This window comes from Panthera pardus, unplaced genomic scaffold (genome assembly GCF_024362965.1).
Source record: "Panthera pardus isolate Hobbes unplaced genomic scaffold, ASM2436296v1 HiC_scaffold_16, whole genome shotgun sequence".
Lineage (NCBI taxonomy): Eukaryota > Metazoa > Chordata > Mammalia > Carnivora > Felidae > Panthera > Panthera pardus.
This window is the reverse complement of record NW_026526721.1, coordinates 38,718,083-38,731,246: the sequence shown is the minus strand read 5'-3', so window position 1 is coordinate 38,731,246 and position 13,164 is coordinate 38,718,083. Positions and strand designations below refer to the sequence as shown.

The following is a 13,164-nucleotide window of genomic DNA, read 5'->3' as shown; positions in this document are numbered from 1 at the left end:
ATGTCTATGCGCCAAATACCCGAGCCCCCAGATATATAAAACAATTACTCATAAACATAAGCAACCTTATTGATAAGAATGTGGTCATTGCAGGGGACTTTAACACCCCACTTACAGAAATGGATAGATCATCTAGACACACAGTCAATAAAGAAACAAGGGCCCTGAATGATACATTGGATCAGATGGACTTGACAGATATATTTAGAACTCTGCATCCCAAAGCAACAGAATATACTTTCTTCTCGAGTGCACATGGAACATTCTCCAAGATAGATCATATACTGGGTCACAAAACAGCCCTTCATAAGTTTACAAGAATTGAAATTATACCATGCATACTTTCAGACCACAATGCTATGAAGCTTGAAATCAACCACAGGAAAAAGTCTGGAAAACCTCCAAAAGCATGGAGGTTAAAGAACACCCTACTAACGAATGAGTGGGTCAACCAGGCAATTAGAGAAGAAATTAAAACATATATGGAAACAAACGAAAATGAAAATACAACAATCCAAACGCTCTGGGATGCAGCGAAGGCAGCCCTGAGAGGAAAATACATTGCAATCCAGGCCTATCTCAAGAAACAAGAAAAATCCCAAATACAAAATCTAACAGCACACCTAAAGGAAATAGAAGCAGAACAGCAAAGGCAGCCTAAACCCAGCAGAAGAAGAGAAATCATAAAGATCAGAGCAGAAATAAACAATATAGAATCTAAAAAAACTGTAGAGCAGATCAACGAAACCAAGAGTTGGTTTTTTGAAAAAATAAACAAAATTGACAAACCTCTAGCCAGGCTTCTCAAAAAGAAAAGGGAGATGACCCAAATAGATAAAATCATGAATGAAAATGGAATGATTACAACCAATCCCTCAGAGATACAAACAATTATCAGGGAATACTATGAAAAATTATATGCCAGCAAATTGGACAACCTGGAAGAAATGGACAAATTTCTAAACACCCACACTCTTCCAAAACTCAATCAGGAGGAAATAGAAAGCTTGAACAGACCCATAACCAGCGAAGAAATTGAATCGGTTATCAAAAATCTCCCAACAAATAAGAGTCCAGGACCAGATGGCTTCCCAGGGGAGTTCTACCAGACATTTAAAGCAGAGATAATACCTATCCTTCTCAAGCTATTCCAAGAAATAGAAAGGGAAGGAAAACTTCCAGACTCATTCTATGAAGCCAGTATTACTTTGATTCCTAAACCAGACAGAGACCCAGTAAAAAAAGAGAACTACAGGCCAATATCCCTGATGAATATGGATGCAAAAATTCTTAATAAGATACTAGCAAATCGAATTCAACAGCATATAAAAAGAATTATTCACCATGATCAAGTGGGATTCATTCCTGGGATGCAGGGCTGGTTCAACATTCGCAAATCGATCAACGTGATACATCACATTAACAAAAAAAAAAGAGAAGAACCATATGATCCTGTCAATCGATGCAGAAAAGGCCTTTGACAAAATCCAGCACCCTTTCTTAATAAAAACCCTTGAGAAAGTCGGGATAGAAGGAACATACTTAAAGATCATAAAGGCCATTTATGAAAAGCCCACAGCTAACATCATCCTCAACGGGGAAAAACTGAGAGCTTTTTCCCTGAGATCAGGAACACGACAGGGATGCCCACTGTCACCGCTGCTGTTTAATATAGTGCTGGAAGTTCTAGCATCAGCAATCAGACAACAAAAGGAAATCAAAGGCATCAAAATTGGCAAAGATGAAGTCAAGCTTTCGCTTTTTGCAGATGACATGATATTATACATGGAAAATCCGATAGACTCCACCAAAAGTCTGCTAGAACTGATACATGAATTCAGCAAAGTTGCAGGATACAAAATCAATGTGCAGAAATCAGTTGCATTCTTATACACTAACAATGAAGCAACAGAAAGACAAATGAAGAAACTGATCCCATTCACAATTGCACCAAGAAGCATAAAATACCTAGGAATAAATCTAACCAAAGATGTAAAAGATCTGTATGCTGAAAACTATAGAAAGCTTATGCAGGTAATTGAAGAAGATATAAAGAAATGGAAAGACATTCCCTGCTCATGGATTGGAAGAATAAATATTGTCAAAATGTCAATACTACCCAAAGCTATCTACACATTCAATGCAATCCCAGTCAAAATTGCACCAGCATTCTTCTCGAAACTAGAACAAGCAATCCTAAAATTCATATGGAACCACAAAAGGCCCCGAATAGCCAAAGTAATTTTGAAGAAGAAGACCAAAGCAGGAGGCATCACAATCCCAGACTTTAGCCTCTACTACAAAGCTGTCATCATCAAGACAGCATGGTATTGGCAGAAAAACAGACACATAGACCAATGGAATAGAATAGAAACCCCAGAACTAGACCCACAAACGTATGGCCAACTCATCTTTGACAAAGCAGGAAAGAACATCCAATGGAAAAAAGACAGTCTCTTTAACAAATGGTGCTGGGAGAACTGGACAGCAACATGCAGAAGGTTGAAACTAGACCACTTTCTCACACCATTCACAAAAATAAACTCAAAATGGATAAAGGACCTGAATGTGAGACAGGAAACCATCAAAACCTTAGAGGAGAAAGCAGGAAAAGACCTCTCTGACCTCAGCCGTAGCAATCTCTTACTCGGCACATCCCCAAAGGCAAGGGAATTAAAAGCAAAAGTGAATTACTGGGACCTTATGAAGATAAAAAGCTTCTGCACAGCAAAGGAAACAACCAACAAAACTAAAAGGCAACCAACGGAATGGGAAAAGATATTTGCAAATGACACATCGGACAAAGGGCTAGTATCCAAAATCTATAAAGAGCTCATCAAACTCCACACCCGAAAAACAAATAACCCAGTGAAGAAATGGGCAGAAAACATGAATAGACACTTCTCTAAAGAAGACATCCGGATGGCCAACAGGCACATGAAAAGATGTTCAACGTCGCTCCTTATCAGGGAAATACAAATCAAAACCACACTCAGATACCACCTCACGCCAGTCAGAGTGGCCAAAATGAAGAAATCAGGAGACTATAGATGCTGGAGAGGATGTGGAGAAACAGGAACCCTCTTGCACTGTTGGTGGGAATGCAAATTGGTGCAGCCGCTCTGGAAAGCAGTGTGGAGGTTCCTCAGAAGATTAAAAATAGACCTACCCTATGACCCAGCAATAGCACTGCTAGGAATTTATCCAAGGGATACAGGAGTACTGATGCATAGGGGCACCTGTACCCCAATGTTTATAGCGGCACTCTCAACAATAGCCAAATTATGGAGAGAGCCTAAATGTCCATCAACTGATGAATGGATAAAGAAAATGTGGTTTATATACACAATGGAATACTACGTGGCAATGAGAAAAAATGAAATATGGCCTTTTGTAGCAACATGGATGGAACTGGAGAGTGTGATGCTAAGTGAAATAAGCCATACAGAGAAAGACAGATACCATATGGTTTCACTCTTATGTGGATCCTGAGAAACATAACAGAAACCCATGGGGGAGGGGAAGGAAAAAAAAAAAAAAAGAGGTTAGAGTGGGAGAGAGCCAAAGCATTAGAGACTGTTAAAAACTGAGAACAAACTGAGGGTTGATGGGGGGTGGGAGGGAGGGCAGGGTGGGAGGGAGGGCAGGGTGGGTGATGGGTATTGAGCAGGGCACCTTTTGGGATGAGCACTGGGTGTTGTATGGAAACCAATTTGACAGTAAATTTCATATATTAAAAAAAAAAAAAAAAGGAGAGAATTCAGCGAAGCCAATCTGATAAACAGGAGGCCAACTGGGGGACTTTCAAGTAAAATGAAAATGGCAATTAATATATTACTATTGGGAATAAAGAAGAGTTGACAGAATCAAAAAAAAAAAAAAAAAGAATTAACTGTATATATTCGTGTATTCATATATCTATCTACCTCATTACATAAAATCAAATGGCAATTTAAACTTTTTGAGGAAAATAATAAATTCATAAGCACAAATGATATTCTTATATCCATAATAAATTAATGTGGTTATATTCCTATGAAAAAGAAAAAAACAAATTTATCACATAAGTCAGAGAAACTGACAAAATAGAAAAGGTATAAAGTATTCAAAGAAAAGTCATCCCAGCTTAATCATATTGTACAAGTCTATTAAACTGTCTCCAGTGATTTGACTTAATCATCATGTCACATACTGTTGAGTGACCTTGGTCAAGTCGCATAGCCTCTTCAGGTCTCAGTTTTCCAGTCTTTGGAATTTGTCAAACTTAGTTAATTTCAGTGTCATTCACTGTCCCCAAGGTGTCTGCATTTTATGGTCTGAAAATGTACCACTAATGTTTATATGAAAAACTCTGTTTATATGAAATGATAATTGTAATATATACTTGGCACTCCATAAAACCATGGGAATGACTATTTAACAATAAAACATTTCAGTGATAAGCCTTCAGAAAATAGTATCAATCACAAAAGACACTCATAGAAGAGAAATAAGAATAAGGTTAAGATGGAGGGTGAAATAAGAAGAAAGGTTATGTTAAAAAATACTAATAAAATTATGAGGCACCTGGGTGGTGCAGTCGGGTGAGCTTCTGACTCTTCATTTCAGCTCAGCTTGCGATTCTAGGGTCATGGGTCAAGCCCCACATGGGGCTCCATGTGGAACCTGCTTAAGATTCTCTTTCCCTCTCCTCCTCTATCCTGCGTTCTCCCTCTCTCTAGAGAAAAAAATAACATCAAAGCTAAAAGAAAATACTAGTAAAATTAGTAAACATTGGGTAAAACGTTTAGACATCTTCATCTTAACCTGAATATGTATTTTATAATCTCAGTTTCAACAAAAGAAAACTTTGAATTCTTCAAAAATAGAGAAGACTTAGTTCTATTTGGAGGACATCCTACAATGGTGGTATTTAACAGAAGCTCAATTTTTTCATGTCTTATGTACATTTTACTGAAACTTTTATTAAGTACCCTTACTACCAATTAGAGACACAATAACTGAAGCCAAGCCCCTGCTCTGATACCTGCTAGGTGTATGACATTAGGCAGGAAATAGGATCTCTTTGCCATTAAGTTTTTCACACAGCTTTTGGGAGGGTAAATGGGTTGGATATGCAAAGTTCCTGGCACAATATAAGTACTACAATAGTGCTAGCTGTTATGATTTCATAATTTGTCATTTTTTTTTCTTATATCAATAAAAGAAATTAGAAATTTTCGTGCCTAATAACATTACATATTTAAGCCATGGTTTTCACTAGTTTAAGTGGCATTTTTTTGTTTCAACAGGTATGACTTGGTCATTTTTAAATGATTTTTGCTTGGTTAAATATAAATTTCCTTTTAACCATTACCTCATTTTAGGTAGAAGGAAGAAGAAAATGCATTCCTTAGACTCAGTTTACTATAACAGAGGCTTTGTAACAGGAAGCAAAACTGCCATATTCCAGATCTAGAATAAAGTATTTCATCCACTCACCCAAAAAATAATCATTAAACACCTATGCACATGGTACTAAAAGTTCTGTTCTCAGTCTCATGTACATAAATATGAAACTGTCCCTGCCCTCAAAGAGTTTCAGGCTATAAAAGAGATACCACTTATTACAGGCACTAATATACTCCACACTAAAACTCCCTGACAAAGTGCTTTGTTGAATATGTTATAGTCCTTTCTTCTCAATTTTTCAGAGAACTCATGGGAAAATCTCACAAAAAGCACCATATACAAGGGAGGTGTCATTTGGAATGCAGCAATGAAACATGGATAGGATAGAGTTGAACATTCCAGGCTGAAGGAATAGTCTAAGGAAAATCAAAGAAACCGTGATGTGAAGGCAAGAGCAATTAGATAGCACTGAATTCTCACAAATGACAAATTCACAAACACAAAATTTCCTTGATGATTCAAGAATACTAATTCATATTACACCTTAATAGAATAACTTCATTTAAGTGCTAATACAGAGAGGAAAAAAACAAAACAAAACAAAACAAAACATAAAGCTCTTTGGGTAGACCTTTTCCAGTTTAAGAAGAATTGATATTCTTTGAGTTCATGGCCTCATAAAAAAATAAATACATTTTCAACAAGAGTAAAGAAAGCTCTATATTTAGGTTACAGTAAAGGAGAGATTAAATACAAAGATGACTTTAAAAACCATTTTCTAACTACATAGTGCAGTATTTTCTAGTAGCGTGGAATTACTTTTAGAATAGTAACTCAATCAGTTTTGGTTTATGCTTAAAACCTTTTTGTTACTAACAGGAAAAGAGTAAGAATTGAGGTAAACAAGATGGTGTGCCTTGAATCGAAAAGGAGTTTTATTTCTTTTTATGATGTTCTATTACTGCTAAGCAATCCAATAAAACCTAGCAACTGGAAAAGAAAAAAAACAGTGAAGCATTTTAAAATATTTTGTTGGGAATGAAGGAAAGAAAGAAGGCCTGCAAGGAGAAAAATGGGGAGAAGAGATAAGAAAAGGTTATGAAGATAAAATATTTCTCACAATAATTTAGCATGTTCATATATATGAAACAAAAATATTATCCTTGAAAGATTACTTGCTCTAGTGGATTTAATGGGCATTGTAAAGGAAACTGGTGGCATTGTTCTCTTACTAAAATTCAAGGCCACTGAGAAAACATATCTTTTCCCATGGAAATGAGCAATTTCACAAACCTTCTAGAGAGCATATGGTCACCACTAATCTAGTGACTTAATCCTTTCCTTTGGGTCTTTCATTCTATTTCAGGTTATCTATCCTTTGCCTCCAGGCAGGACTACAAGTAAGCCATGTAAGACAGATGGGTTTCTAGCCCAGTCAAGATTTCTAGGGAAGTCATTTCCACAGCCTCTCAACATTAATCAAAATAACCAGCCCCACAATTGAGGAGAATAGCAAAATATCCCAGGTACGCAACAGTTTTTAATAAAGTGTTATCTGATTCCACATCTGACAATGGTTCCTTTCCTAACAAGACGTAGGAATCTAAAACAGTGTAAAATATATACCAGGAGATTTGATTCCAAACAACCTATTAAATCTCTATATTTTCAAATAATTTTTCTGGCTGTCAACATAAAATCTAATTGGTAAAGAAACACAAATAAAATACTTTGCCTACTATATCAGGCTCTTTACAGGTACACATCTATGCTCTTTAAGGTCTTAAAGTCATAATGTTGATTTTTTCCCACAATCAATTTAATCCTGAAAACATTTGAAAATTTTATCTAATGACAATGTGAAATTTTACAAAGGGAAAGTATGTCCCACAAAGTAAAAGTTTAGGAAAATATGGACAAAATCAACCGGCTTAACTGACTTTCAAAACATTTTTCCTTATATTTAATAGCTAATTTAATATTTTTATCTTTCTCAAATACTTGTTAACAAGTTCTGTGTCCAAACACTCAACCCCAGGCTTTGAGGGCATTAATTTCATTCTATAGTATCATGTCTAAATCCAACACATTCATAAAAGTCTTTTTAAAAATGACTCATGCAAAATGATGCCTCCTCCTATCCACTGTGAAAACATTAACCAGCAGTCTTTATCAAACTATATTTTATTTACTGCTTAATATAGCTCAATACGACAATTATAATGCATGCATCAACTCATTTGTTCCAAAAGACATCCATTCCATAACTAAATACTAATATCCCCAGTTTTAAAAAGGAAAAAAAAAAGATGAATGGAAATAGTAACATTTACTAACAATTTATTTGGGCCTTACTATGTCTTAGGAACAGTTCTAACATAATTCATAAATAATTTTTTCTATTATAGTAACCGGTTGCCCAATGAAACAGATTAGTGACAAATATTTTCAAAGTAGTGTCTTTTTTTTCCCCATTTGACATTGTTAAAAAGTTAATTTCAGGACAGTGAAAAAAATAACAATGGAATTTTCTTCATAGAGTTAGTGCTGTATGAAAGATGGATAGTCTGAAGTAGTGATTCATATTTAGAACTAATTACTGAATTAATACAATATTGATATATTGAAACTCCTAAACAATGCAAGAATACTGATCTTGATGGTAAAGAAGGTGAGAGGAACCTTTTGTAGGCAATGGATAGGTTTATGGCACAGGTTAATTAATAGAGTTAGTTTCAGGGACTTATATCCTCTCTAAACTCATCATGTCGTTGTATTAAACAGGTACGGCTTTTTTGTATGTCTATCATACTTCAATAGTTTCACAGTCTCTGTACCTGACTGTTAGTATATTATCTCTAAACAATATACATGTATACATATTATACACTCACCATACCCACTTACCCATGTGGAGTTACTAGTTAATCTAGGTAAATGATCGATCCAATTTTTAAAGTTATTTATTCACTATAATAAATATGATTAAACTAATGGAACTTCCAAGACAGATTTCTTCAGCTCAATTTCAGAGTAATATAAATTACTATAGTTTAGTAAATTCTTACCAATTACGCTAATGATTTTAGAGCCCTGTAGTAGAAACTGAAATTATTGATAAACACTGAGCAATTATCTTATGAGAGAAAAAGTGTCACTTGTTCCTGTCTTTTTCCAAAAGTTGATGTGATATCACTTTCAATCATATTCTCTATTTTAATTATCTAAAAATTAAATCTATAGGTATGTAATAAAAAGTCACTATAAGGCATATAACAAAAAGCTGACAGACACATCAGGATTTTTAATCATAGGTAGAAGGCTTATCTTCCTGCTGCTGCTCTGAAATTTTCTACAGATTTCAGAATAAGTGGGATTTCAGACAGAACAAAGTATGTTCAAATGTCAGTTTAACTTGTACTTTTTTTTCAAAATATACATCAAGAATTCATCATGTCCTAGATCAAATAGACTTTTAACAAGTTCTCTTTCAAAGAACTCTATCTTCATTTAAAAAAAAAAATTAAATGTTTATTTACTTGCAAGAGACAGAGAAAGAGCATGAACAGAGGAGGGACAGAGACAGAGATGGAGACACAGAATCTGAAGCAGGCTCCAGCCTCTGAGCTGTCAGCACAGAACCCAACGCACAAGCACAAGTGAGTTCTGACCGGAGCTGAAGTCAGACGCTTAAGCCAGTGAGCCACCCAAGCATCCCAAAGAACTCTTAATATCTTCATAAAGGAAACAATGTAGATTATACAAAATGTTTGAAGTTTAGGTAAGTAAAATGCTCTGCAATTTACAAAATGACTTTTTTCTCCACACTTGCTGATACTTAAATGGTGAATGCTACCTGATTTCCCCCTATCACTAATTGCCTTTTTAATAAACAATTTCTAGGATAAACAGACACCTATTTCAGTTTGATTGGGACACCTGCCAAAAATTCTTATATAGGCGTTTTTCTTCCCTCACAATATCTTAGCAAACTTATAAAGCAATTCTTTTTTTTTTTATCCAAGCTTTGATTAAGCCATGTAAACTAATCTCATATTGAAGAAAAATCTTTCTTATTCGATACCGCTGAGAATTCTATGTTAACTACAAATGCTTCATTCTAGGAATGGATTTGGGCTGAATATGATGCATTTTCTTCCCTGGAATTTGGGTTTGTATTTTTTTTTTTTTTTTTAAGATAAAAGATTATTATTGGTTACCTGTCTTGGTTCCTTGATTCCTATATTGACTATTCTCCAAAGTAATTTTCATTAAGCCTTACAGTGTGACCCTGCCACACCTTCACTGCTTTGTGTTTGCTTCAGTCAGTACCCTCAGACTCAGAAATGTGTAGAGAGAGAGATCCTTCTGTGATTGATTTAGGGAAGCAGGTGGAAAATTTTGTGACCTGACTTTTTTTTTCCTGCAAGTCTTCTCTTTCAAGTCCCTTAATCTGATATAAAGGACATGGTAGTCTGTAATCACACTCTAATCTCTATTGGTCTAAATCCAAATAATTTCCTTCCGCACCCTGCTTGGTTGAGACTTAAATCCCTTATTATTCAATGATCCTATTTTTAAACTCTGCTTGGGAAAGCAGTGGTGACTTTTGATGCTAATCCTATTCAGTCCACTGACTCTATCCCCTTCAGGGAAATGGCCAGGGATTTTTAAGGGGGTAAGTATATAGCAGCTGTACAACAAGAAAAAGAGGAAAGCTAAGTTAGAATTTTCAAAACTACAGAGGATAATAAAAATAAAGCCTTTATATTAAAACCCACGTGTATTTATTCTGATGAGCAATCTATTCATTCCATTGGAAATAGCTAGTTAAATCCTTTACTCAGAGTTTTTCATTGCCTAAGAGTTCATAGTTATAGGATTGTAGGATAAGCAGTTGATTTTATATTCAAGGCAACAGCACTGGTAAGTCCTCAGACACTTCCAAAAGAAAATTGAATCGGACCATATTCAGATTCTAAATAAATGTTAATTAATATAATAATCCTTAGGATTTTCTTTGACTTCCCATTTGGAAGTTACAAATGACCAAAAAAATACATAAAATACAATGCAGGAGACAAAGCTCTGAGCTGGGTGTCAGAACACCGGGCTTCTATGTCTGAGACTCCCATCATGGTCAAATAAGTGTATAAAGCTTAAATTATAAACCAATTTTTAATAAAAAGGAGCTCAGATAAATAATGATGAAGCCATTTTTAGCATTAAAGACTATGAAAGGCACACCTCTCATGAGCAGTGTTTCCATCCCTCTTGGCCACATTACAAAGGGCCTAGCACACTACCTTTTGCCAAGAGATAACGAGCCCTCATATCCTAGCTGGGCTCATCACCCTGTGTGGGAATATCTTAGCATGTTTCAGATTCAGTGTCTACTACTTTGTTCTGTTTAAGTATATGGCACCTAGCCAACCATCTTGCCACACCTGTCCCCTTTGAAAAGAGGATGGGATCCTAGTGCTCTACAAAAACAATTCTTGTAGGTCAAATGCCTGTGTTGGCTGCCACAAGAGACCTGCTGGCCTCAGGGAACTAACTAATGTTGCCTATGGAAGCTGCTCTTGTTGTGTCTTCTCTGAGTACAGCACTGTTACATCCATTACTGGACCACAGTGTGTTTTCCGTACACACTCCAATACCAACAGGCAGTGGGCAGAAGCGTTCAGCTTTCTACTCCTGGAGATAAGTAACAAGATGTCACTTGCTTCACCAAAATTTGTCCTAAAATAATGACTTGATGGACTTGTGGTGAGAATTTAGCTAATACAAGCCTGGTCATGAGTAGCAATAATTTTGGTCCTTTTTCTTGTCATGCCATTACATTGTTAGTCCTTCTAGATGGCCTGACCTTCTCTCTGTATCACTTCATTTATCATTCTTTAAGCCTTAACATTTAACAAAATTTTCTTTTTCCCTTCCCAAAGGATAACCTTGGCCAATCCACAATGTGTACTAATCACATTGTTTTGTAATTGTGTACTGATGGACAAACTAACTTTTTCTATTACAATATGAGCCTTATGAGGACAGGATTCATGCCTTATAATACACATGATATTAACATGTATCTTAAAGGTATTATTCAAAAACTTCTTGCAAATGAATACCCGAATGAATGCCTGGATATTCTGATATTCCCTTTCTCAGATCTTCTCTTAAAAAAAAAAGGAATTTGTGATCCCTTAATATTTATTTTTGAGAGAAAGAGGGAGACACAGAACCCAAAGCAGGCTCTGAGTTGTCAGCACAGAGTCCAACATTTGGCTAGAACTCGTGAACCACAAGATCATGAACTAAGCCTAAATTGGAAGCTTAACCGACTGAATTAAGTATCCCCAAGAATCACAAATTCTTATAAATCAGAAAATAGTCTTTCTTAAGCTACATTGCATAGTGTTTATGAGCCCAAGTTTGTAAACAGACTGAGGTTTGAATACTGCTCTCTTTCCAGCTAAGTGACATTAGGAGGTCTCAGACCTTTCTTCACAACTTCACATATTCTCATCTTCTATTAGAACACCATTATTTTTCCCAATATTTACATTTCTTTTACATATAACAATAGATTCTAGCACATAGCTAATAAACCATAATACTTTTTTACATTTAAAAATATATTCATGGTTTGTATCCTTAACAAGTGAAATGTATGTGATTGGATTCCACTTGGCTTCTTAAGTAAAATCCTGGAGGGGTGCCTGGGTGGCTCAGTCGGTTGGGAGCTTGACTTTGGCTCAGGTCATGATCTCGCGGTCTGTGAGTTCGAGCCCTGCGTCGGGCTCTGTGCTGACAGCTCAGAGCCTGGAGCCTGTTTCAGATTCTGTGTCTCCCTGTCTCTCTCTGACCTTCCCCCATTCATGCTCTGTCTCTCTCTGTCTCAAAAATGAATAAACGTTAAAAAAATAATAAAATCATGGATAGCAGTAGAGTTACATGTGTGTTTTCTGACTTCTGGTGCTGGCTAAGATAGAGCAAACCCACTCCCCATCCTATCCCCCTGCCACCACTTTTACAACTAAAAATCTGGACACAGTACACAAAGTAGCTACACCAGGACTCTCAAAACTGAACAGTGGCAAACAGATTGGATGAAAAGTCAGCACTTGCTGACTGACTGGGAGAGTGGTCAGTTTTCTGTTGCCTGCCTTCCTTTCTTACCTGGCTTTGTTTCACCTGAATGTGGTCTGAACTGAAGAACTGCAGAGCAGGCAGAGAAGGAAATCTTGTAGGGAGAGCCCTTCTGTCTTTCCAGGAGACCAGGGGATTTGAAATCCCAGAGGTGAGAGAAAAATATACGTTTTTTTCTCCGATCCCTACTCTCAGGCCAGCCCCACTCACAAAGCTGAACTGCCATGGTGCTATGACAAGGGCTCCTAAAACACATAAAGAGACAAAACACTTGTCTTTAGCCAGAGAAACCCCTGTGATATGAAGTACGTGTAAAGAATCACCATTATTTTATTCTCATTGTTTGACATCTTCTCTCAAGGATGGACCCAGTCATATATAATTGTGTGACAGGACAGGGGATAAAATTCTGAGAGAAATTATTTTTCCATCCAGAAGAGCTAGGGAATGAGGCCCTGGGTACTAGAAATTGTGAATAAAATACTGAAGAAGAGTAGGCTAGAAGAGCAGATTCCCTAGCCCTGTGTATGAAAAAATACATGGACCTTGACTCATCACCAAGATCAACACCCAATAACAGAGTGTAGTGTTTCAGAATTGAACTGTGATATAAAATTTCCACCA

The 13,164-nt window shown here is 36.3% G+C and overlaps 1 long non-coding RNA gene across 1 annotated transcript in view; it reads right to left on the bottom strand.

Moving 5' to 3' along the window:
- LOC128777243 (uncharacterized) overlaps nucleotides 1–12,744 on the bottom strand; it is a 35,107-nt gene extending 22,363 nt beyond the window's left edge. The window contains exon 1 of the long non-coding RNA XR_008422434.1: nucleotides 12,571–12,744. This is a non-coding gene — a long non-coding RNA (uncharacterized LOC128777243). The remainder of the gene's footprint in view (nucleotides 1–12,570) is intronic.
- Nucleotides 12,745–13,164: the final 420 nt, after the last annotated feature.